Here is a 7,876-nt window from a genome sequence, read left to right on the forward strand (position 1 = left end):
TCCCAGGTTATCAATTATTATTATTCCCAGTCTGGAGAGCTGACCTGGTAGATTACCTTGTCTAGGTAGGTGTGATTGTAAAATAACGCCACGAAATTTTAAAGCGGGATTCTGCTCATCACCTGTTCTACATTGTATTTGATTGCATGTTACCTTTGTAGGCACTAGGCAGATCATGTGTCTACAAACTGTTTGGATCTGGTTCAGATCTTTGAAAAAAAAATGAGATCATCCAGGATTAACCCTTGGAGGCTTATTTTTATAGAAGAAATCTCTAAGCACCGCGGATCACTCAGGACTTGAGACGGGGTGGGCTAGCTCGCTCCCTGCGAGCCTAACCAACAGGGTGACAACCTGTTCTTGGTTCAGATCTTTGTACTTTGATGCCCTGCCCTCTCCCAAGTACCGGTCTTTGGATCCCAGGACCAAGCGAACTGAATCCAAAAAGTGATGCAGTTCATGAGAATGGTGCCAGTCTTGTAAACTGTGTATACAAATTCTAGTTCCTCACCAGCCTCTTAGGTTGCACTTGGCACCACGATGGTCCCAAAACAATCTATTTGGTTAAATTCATCAGATAATACCTCTGGCTTTATCATTTAAAGAATTGAGGTTTGTGACAGAAAATACCAATAGAAGTAGCATTGAGGCGCACCAACGGAGAGGGAGGGAACACATTATTTTCCTTCTTCATTCGAATTGTCTTTTAAAACTTAAGGATGGTCAACAATGAATTTTTTTAACGTAGTGTTCTTTTACCTAGCTCACCGATGATTTGAGTTGGGGTTATCCTCTTTGTGATGGATCATTACTGTCTCACCTGATGCAGTTATGGGATCTTGTTGATACAAAGTCTATGTAGGTATTTTGTTCATTTGTATCTCCTTCACTAAAATTACATAGTTATTGGCAAAGCATTCTGAAATATTACTTGAGCTACCTGCTTGTGTATAATAAGTAATATATAGCAGGAGTTGGCACTACTACTGTATAATAAACTATTTTTAACATAACAAGAATTTCAAAGGAATAGCTCATCCATAGATCATGTTTCACCACAGTGCAATTTTAGTCCTTCCACAGTTCTAATGTGGAGTTACATGGGGAAAGATGATGTGAAATGTACTTTTTATTACAGAAATTCCGAAGTTTACATTTATAAATTCAGTACCCCTACAACTTAAAGTTCATAATTAAGTTATGTGTACTGGAAAAATGAGGCCAGATTGTAACTCTACCATGCTTATGGTTCTTTTCTGGTAAGCAAACTGATGCAACTAGCGACAAAATTCTGATGTTATAATTTTGTTTCATCCAGGAAGACTATTATGATTACAATGAAGAAACTGACGATGACGATGATGACGATGACGATGACTACAAATCCCCGCCTTCCAGCCCAAAAGGCCACCTTATCATTGCCTGACAATGATTTGATATAGATGTCCATACTTATATTGTGTGGGGATATCTTTTTGAATTTGCTGTTCATTCATTTCAAATATTACGATAGAGGAGTGCAACTGTTTCATTCATTATAATCATTCATTGTAAATATTTGTCATATACTCCCTCCGTTCTAAATATAAGTCTCTTTAGAGATTCCAATAAGGGACTACATACGGAGCAAAATGAGTGAATCTACATCCGTATGTACTTTGTATTGAATCTCTAAAAAGACTTATATTTAGAAACGGAGGGAGTATATTTGTTGGTTTTATTTCACTTTATTACACCCATTTTCTGAGTGGAATAATGCGCACAACATCTTGTTTCTTCGTTTTCCATCTCCATTTCATTATAGAATGTGTGTCTTCTCAAGGCTGGCTCAACCTTTTGTTTAACACATTAGCGAGTATTCTATATACTAGTCTTCGTTTCAAAATCATTATCAAACTGTCGTCAAGAACACCTCTATGGAACTTTTAGCGGAAGCGTTTAGCAGTAGTATTGCAAGAGTTCCTTTTCTAATGAAATACATTATACAAGATTAGAAGTATTGAATGTTCTACTAAGGGTAGGAGAGATGCTGACGTTTGTGTTGGTGCACTAGTGCAGAGCCATCCTATGCAAATGGTTTAAACCCCTTTCACTGACACAGTTTCAATCTGTCGCCTTGCTAAGGTGGGTAGTAGGGGGGCTCCATCCAACAAGACCCAGTTTAATCATTGGCTATAGCTCCTCTGATCACACATGCTAGGAGTGAAAGTGCTCGTGTGCGATCGGGAGAGCTATCACAAACAAGCATGCCAAACAATGAGGCGTCGCCAAAAATCATGTGTGATAGGGAGACCCATCATAGACGCTTTTCTTGATAGAAGTGTTTACGTTATTAAAGTATATCACACACGATGCATAGGATAAAACTATGTGACAGAGAAATCCATCACATAAAGTTTTCCTGTTGGAAACATTTGTGGCCTGGTGGTGTAACACAAACGGTTATCCAGGACGACATCGTGTGTGGTTGCTCATTGATCCCACATGCTGATTTTGTAGCAAATGTTTGGATTGCCAGTGGTCATCGCCCATGAAGCTTGATAAGTAACCATGTGCAAGTGAGCAAATTCACATTTTATATCAGACACACAATATATTTCATATTCATGTAATGGCCACCAGGAGTTCATAGTTGACATCAGTACATCACAATACAGCAACATATAGCTAGCAAGTACACCATATAGCTAGTTCACCACGCCACATTACCCAAGAACCAAGTTTCACATGCAACATAACATTTGGAAAGTAGCACCATAGATGGTAAATAGACATATGAATCTCATTTGGAGACCTATTGAAGCACAAGCGAATATGAAGCTTTCAATGATTTTGAAGTTCCTTGTAACTTTAATATCGACCTACTATACGGTAACACAAACCAAAGAAGAAGAATCCACCATGGTAACCTTTCTCGTCGTCGGTCGAAACGATGGATGTCCACGTGGGCCCACAAATATATATAGGCTTGCCGCCCATAACCAAGAGAGTGAGAGTGTGCAAAGACAACCATTGCATGCATGTGTCCCAAACATATTTATGGAGGTACCTGATGCATGCATATGTGTTGAATAATGCATAACATTGATGTGGTGCATGCGTTCAAAATCGCATAGGTCCCCACACAGAGCAAGAGGTTCATAACGTGTCGTGTGCTCGCCCCACCCCTCGATCCAGCGGGATGGATTCATGTGTACACATGCGCTATTATATATGTAATCTCACATCATGACCTATATCGCGAGGCAAACAAAAATTAATCCCCTCCTAAGTCAAAATAATTAACCTGTCTTGTTGTCGGTGAAAGGGACGGACCAAGCGGGCCGACAGATGGAAGCTTCGCTGATAACCACGTGAGTTAGTGTCACATGACAACCACCATCGCTTGCATGTGTGCCAAAACATATAATGGAGAGGTGTGTGGTTGTGATGTTTTGAATACCTAATGCACAACCTTTGATGTGGCATTTGCCTCAAAAACCGCAAAGTCCCCACACAGAGGGAGGTTCATGTGTGACACCTAGTATATGTTGGTGTTGGGGAACGTAGTAATTTCAAAAAATTTCCTACGCACACGCAAGATCATGGTGATGATATAGCAACGAGAGGGGAGAGTGTTGTCTACGTACCCTCGTAGACCGAAGCGGAAGCGTTGACACAGCGTAGAGGAAGTAGTCATATGTCTTCCCGGTCCAACCGATCCAAGCACCATTACTCCGGCACCTCCGAGTTCTTGACACACGTACAGCTCGATGACGCACCCCGGGCTTCGATCCAGCAAAGCCTTGGGGAGGATTTCCGTCAGCACGACGGCGTGGTGACGATCTTGATGTTCAACTGTCGCAGGGCTTCGGCTAAGCACCGCTACAATATGACCGAGGTGTAATATCGTGGAGAGGGGCTCCGCACACGGCTAAGGAACGATCACGAAGATCAATTTGTGTGTCTATGGGGTGCCCCCCTCCTCCGTATATAAAGGGGGAGAGGAGGAGGGGGCCGGCCAAGAGGGGAGGCGCGCCCTAGGGGGGGCAAACCTACTCCAAGTAGGTTTGGCCCCCCTTTCCTATTAGGAGTAGGAGAGGGAAGGAAGAGAGGGGAGGGAAGAAGGAAAGGGGGGGGGGGGGCGGCCCCCTTCCCAATTCGGATTGGGCTTGGGGGGGCGCGCCCCCTCCTTTGCTCCTTCTCCCTTCTTTCCACTAAGGCCCAATAAGGCCCATATACTTACCGGGGGGTTCCGGTAACCTCCCGGAACTCCGGTATAGTCCCAATCTCATCCGGAACCTTTCCGGTGTCCAAATATATCCGTCCAATATATCAATCTTTATGTCTCGACCATTTCGAGACTCCTCGTCATGTCCGTGATCACATCCGGGACTGCGAACAACCTTCGGTACATCAAAATACATAAAATCATAATATAACTGTGATCGAAACCTTAAGCGTGCGGACCCTACGGTTCAAGAACAATGTAGACATGACCGAGACACGTCTCCGGTCAATAACCAATAGCGGGACCTGGATGCCCATATTGGTTCCTACATATTCTACGAAGATCTTTATCGGTCATACCGCATAACAACATACGTTGTTCCCTTTGTCATCGGTATGTTACTTGCCCGAGATTCGATCGTCGGTATCCAATACCTACTTCAATCTCGTTATCGGCAAGTCTCTTTACTCGTTTCGTAATACATCATCTCGCAACTAACTCATTAGTTGCATTGCTTGCAAGGCTTATGTGATGTGCATTACCGAGAGGGCCCAGAGATACTTCTCCGACATTCGGAGTGACAAATCCTAATCTCGAAATACGCCAACCCGACGAGTACCTTTGGAGACACCTGTAGAGCACCTTTATAATCACCCAGTTACGTTGTGACGTTTGGTAGCACACAAAGTGTTCCTCCGGTAAACGGGAGTTGCATAATCTCATAGTCATAGGAGCATGTATAAGTCATGAAGAAAGCAATAGCAACATACTAAACGATCGGGTGCTAAGCTAACGGAATGGGTCATGTCAATCAGATCATTCAACTAATGATGTGATCCCATTAATCAAATAACAACTCTTTTGTCTATGGTTAGGAAACATAACCATCTTTGATTAACAAGCTAGTCAAGTAGAGGCATACTAGTGACACTCTGTTTGTCTATATATTCACACACGTATTATGTTTCCGGTTAATACAATTCTAGCATGAATAATAAACATTTATCATGATATAAGGAAATAAATAATAACTTTATTATTGCCTCTAGGGCATATTTCCTTCAGTCTCCCACTTGCACTAGAGTCAATAATCTAGATCACATCACCATGTGATTAACATCGATAGTTCACATCATCATGTGATTAACACCCATAGTTCACATCGCCATGTGACCAACACCCAAAGGGTTTACTAGATTCAGTAATCTAGTTCACATCGCTATGTGATTAACACCCAAAGAGTACTAAGGTGTGATCATGTTTTGCTTGTGAGAGAATCTTAGTCAACGGGTCTTTCACATTCAGATCCGTTATGTATTTTGCAATTTTCTATGTCTACAATGCTCTGCACGGAGCTACTCTAGCGAATTGCTCCCACTTTCAATATGTATCCAGATTGAGACTCAGAGTCATCTAGATTACTGTTAAAACTTGCATCGACGTAACCCTTTACGACGAACCTTTTGTCACCTCCATAATCGAGAAACATATCCTTATTCCACTAAGGATAATTTTGACCGCTGTCCAGTGATCTACTCCTAGATCACTATTGTACTCCCTTGCCAAAATCAGTGTAGGGTATACAATAGATCTGGTACACAGCATGGCATACTTTATAGAACCTATGGCCAAGGCATAGGGAATGACTTTCATTCTCTTTCTATCTTCTGCCGTGGTCGGGTTTTGAGTCTTACTCAATTTCACACCTTGTAACACAGGCAAGAACTCTTTCTTTGACTGTTCCATTTTGAACTACTTCAAAAACTTGTCAAGGTATGTACTCATTAAAAAAACTTATCAAGCGTCTTGATCTATCTCTATAGATCTTGAGGCTCAATATGTAAGCAGCTTCACTGAGGTCTTTCTTTGAAAAACTCCTTTCAAACACTCCTTTATGCTTTGCAGAATAATTCTACATTATTTCCGATCTACAATATGTCATTCACATATACTTATCAGAAATGCTGTAGTGCTCCCACTCACTTTCTAGTAAATACAGGCTTCACCGCAAGTCTGTATAAAACTATATGCTTTGATCAACTTATCAAATTGTATATTCCAACTCCGAGATGCTTGCACCAGTCCATAGATGGATCGCTGGAGCTTGCGTATTTTGTCAGCACCTTTAGTATTGACAAAACCTTCTGGTTGCATCATATACAACTCTTCTTTAAATCCATTAAGGAATGTAGTTTTGTTTATCCATTTGCCAGATTTCATAAAAATGCGGCAATTGCTAACATGATTTGGACAGACTTAAGCATCGCTACGAGTGAGAAAATTTCATCGTAGTCAACACCTTGAACTTTGTCAAGAACCTTTTTCGACAAGTATAGCTTTGTAGATAGTAACACTACTATCAACGTCCGTCTTCCTCTTGAAGATCCATTTATTTTCTATGGTTTGCCGATCATCGGGCAAATCCATCAAAGTCCATACTTTGTTCTCATACATGGATCATATCTCAGATTTCATGGCCTCAAACCATTTTGCGGAATCTGGGCTCATCATCGCTTCCTCATAGTTCGTAGGTTCGTCATGGTCAAGTAACATGACCTCCAGAATGGGATTACCGTACCACTCTGGTGCGGATCTCACTCTGGTTGACCTACGAGGTTTGGTAGTAACTTGATCTGAAGTTACATGATCATCATCATTAGCTTCCTCACTAATTGGTGTAGGAATCACTGGAACTGATTTCTGTGATGAACTACTTTCCAATTTGGGAGAAGGTACAATTTACCTTATCAAGCTCTACTTTCCTCCCACTCACTTCTTTCGAGAGAAACTCCTTCTCTAGAAAGGATCCATTCTTAGCAACGAATGTCTTGTCTTCGGATCTGTGATAGAAGGTGTACCCAACAGTCTCCTTTGGGTATCCTATGAGGACGCATTTATTCGATTTGGGTTTGAGCTTATCTGGATGAAACTTTTTCACATAAGCATCACAACCCCGAACTTTAAGAAACGACAACTTTGGTTTCTTGCTAAACCACAATTCATATAGTGTCGTCTCATCGGATTTAGATGGTGCCCTATTTAACGTGAATGCAGCTGTCTCTAATGCATGATCCCAAAACGATATTGGTAAATCGGTAAGAAACATCATAGACTATACTATATCCAATAAAGTACGGTTATGATGTTCGGACACACCATTATGATGTGGTGTTCCAGGTGGCATGAATTTGTGAAACTATTCCACATTGTTTTAATTGAAGACCAAACTCGTAACTCAAATATTTGTCTCCGCGATCAGATCGTAGAAACCTTATTTTCTTGTCACGATGATTTTCCACTTCACTCTGAAATTCTTTGAACTTTTCAAATGTTTCAGACTTATGTTTCATCAAGTAGATATACCCATATCTGCTCAAGTCATCTGTGAAGGTCAGAAAATAATGATACCCGCCGCGAGCCTTAACACTCACCGGATCGCATACATCAGTATGTATTATTTCCAATAAGTCAGTTGCTCGCTCCACTGTTCCGGAGAACGGAGTCTTAGTCATCTTGCCCATGATGCATGGTTCGCAAGCATCAAGTGATTCATAATCAAGTGATTCCAAAATCCCATCAGCATGGAGTTTCTTCATGCGCTTTACACCAATATGACCTAAACGGCAGTGCCACAAATAAGTTGCACTATCATTATTAACTTTGCAT

At 41.4% G+C, this 7,876-nt stretch overlaps 1 long non-coding RNA gene across 1 annotated transcript in view; it reads left to right on the top strand.

Annotated features, from left to right (window-relative positions):
• LOC119324897 overlaps nucleotides 1–1,555 on the top strand; it is a 4,422-nt gene extending 2,867 nt beyond the window's left edge. Inside the window, exon 3 of the long non-coding RNA XR_005157220.1 lies at nucleotides 1,319–1,555. This is a non-coding gene — a long non-coding RNA (uncharacterized LOC119324897). The remainder of the gene's footprint in view (nucleotides 1–1,318) is intronic.
• The last annotated feature ends 6,321 nt before the right edge of the window (nucleotides 1,556–7,876 follow it).

This window comes from Triticum dicoccoides, chromosome 6B (genome assembly GCF_002162155.2).
Source record: "Triticum dicoccoides isolate Atlit2015 ecotype Zavitan chromosome 6B, WEW_v2.0, whole genome shotgun sequence".
Lineage (NCBI taxonomy): Eukaryota > Viridiplantae > Streptophyta > Magnoliopsida > Poales > Poaceae > Triticum > Triticum dicoccoides.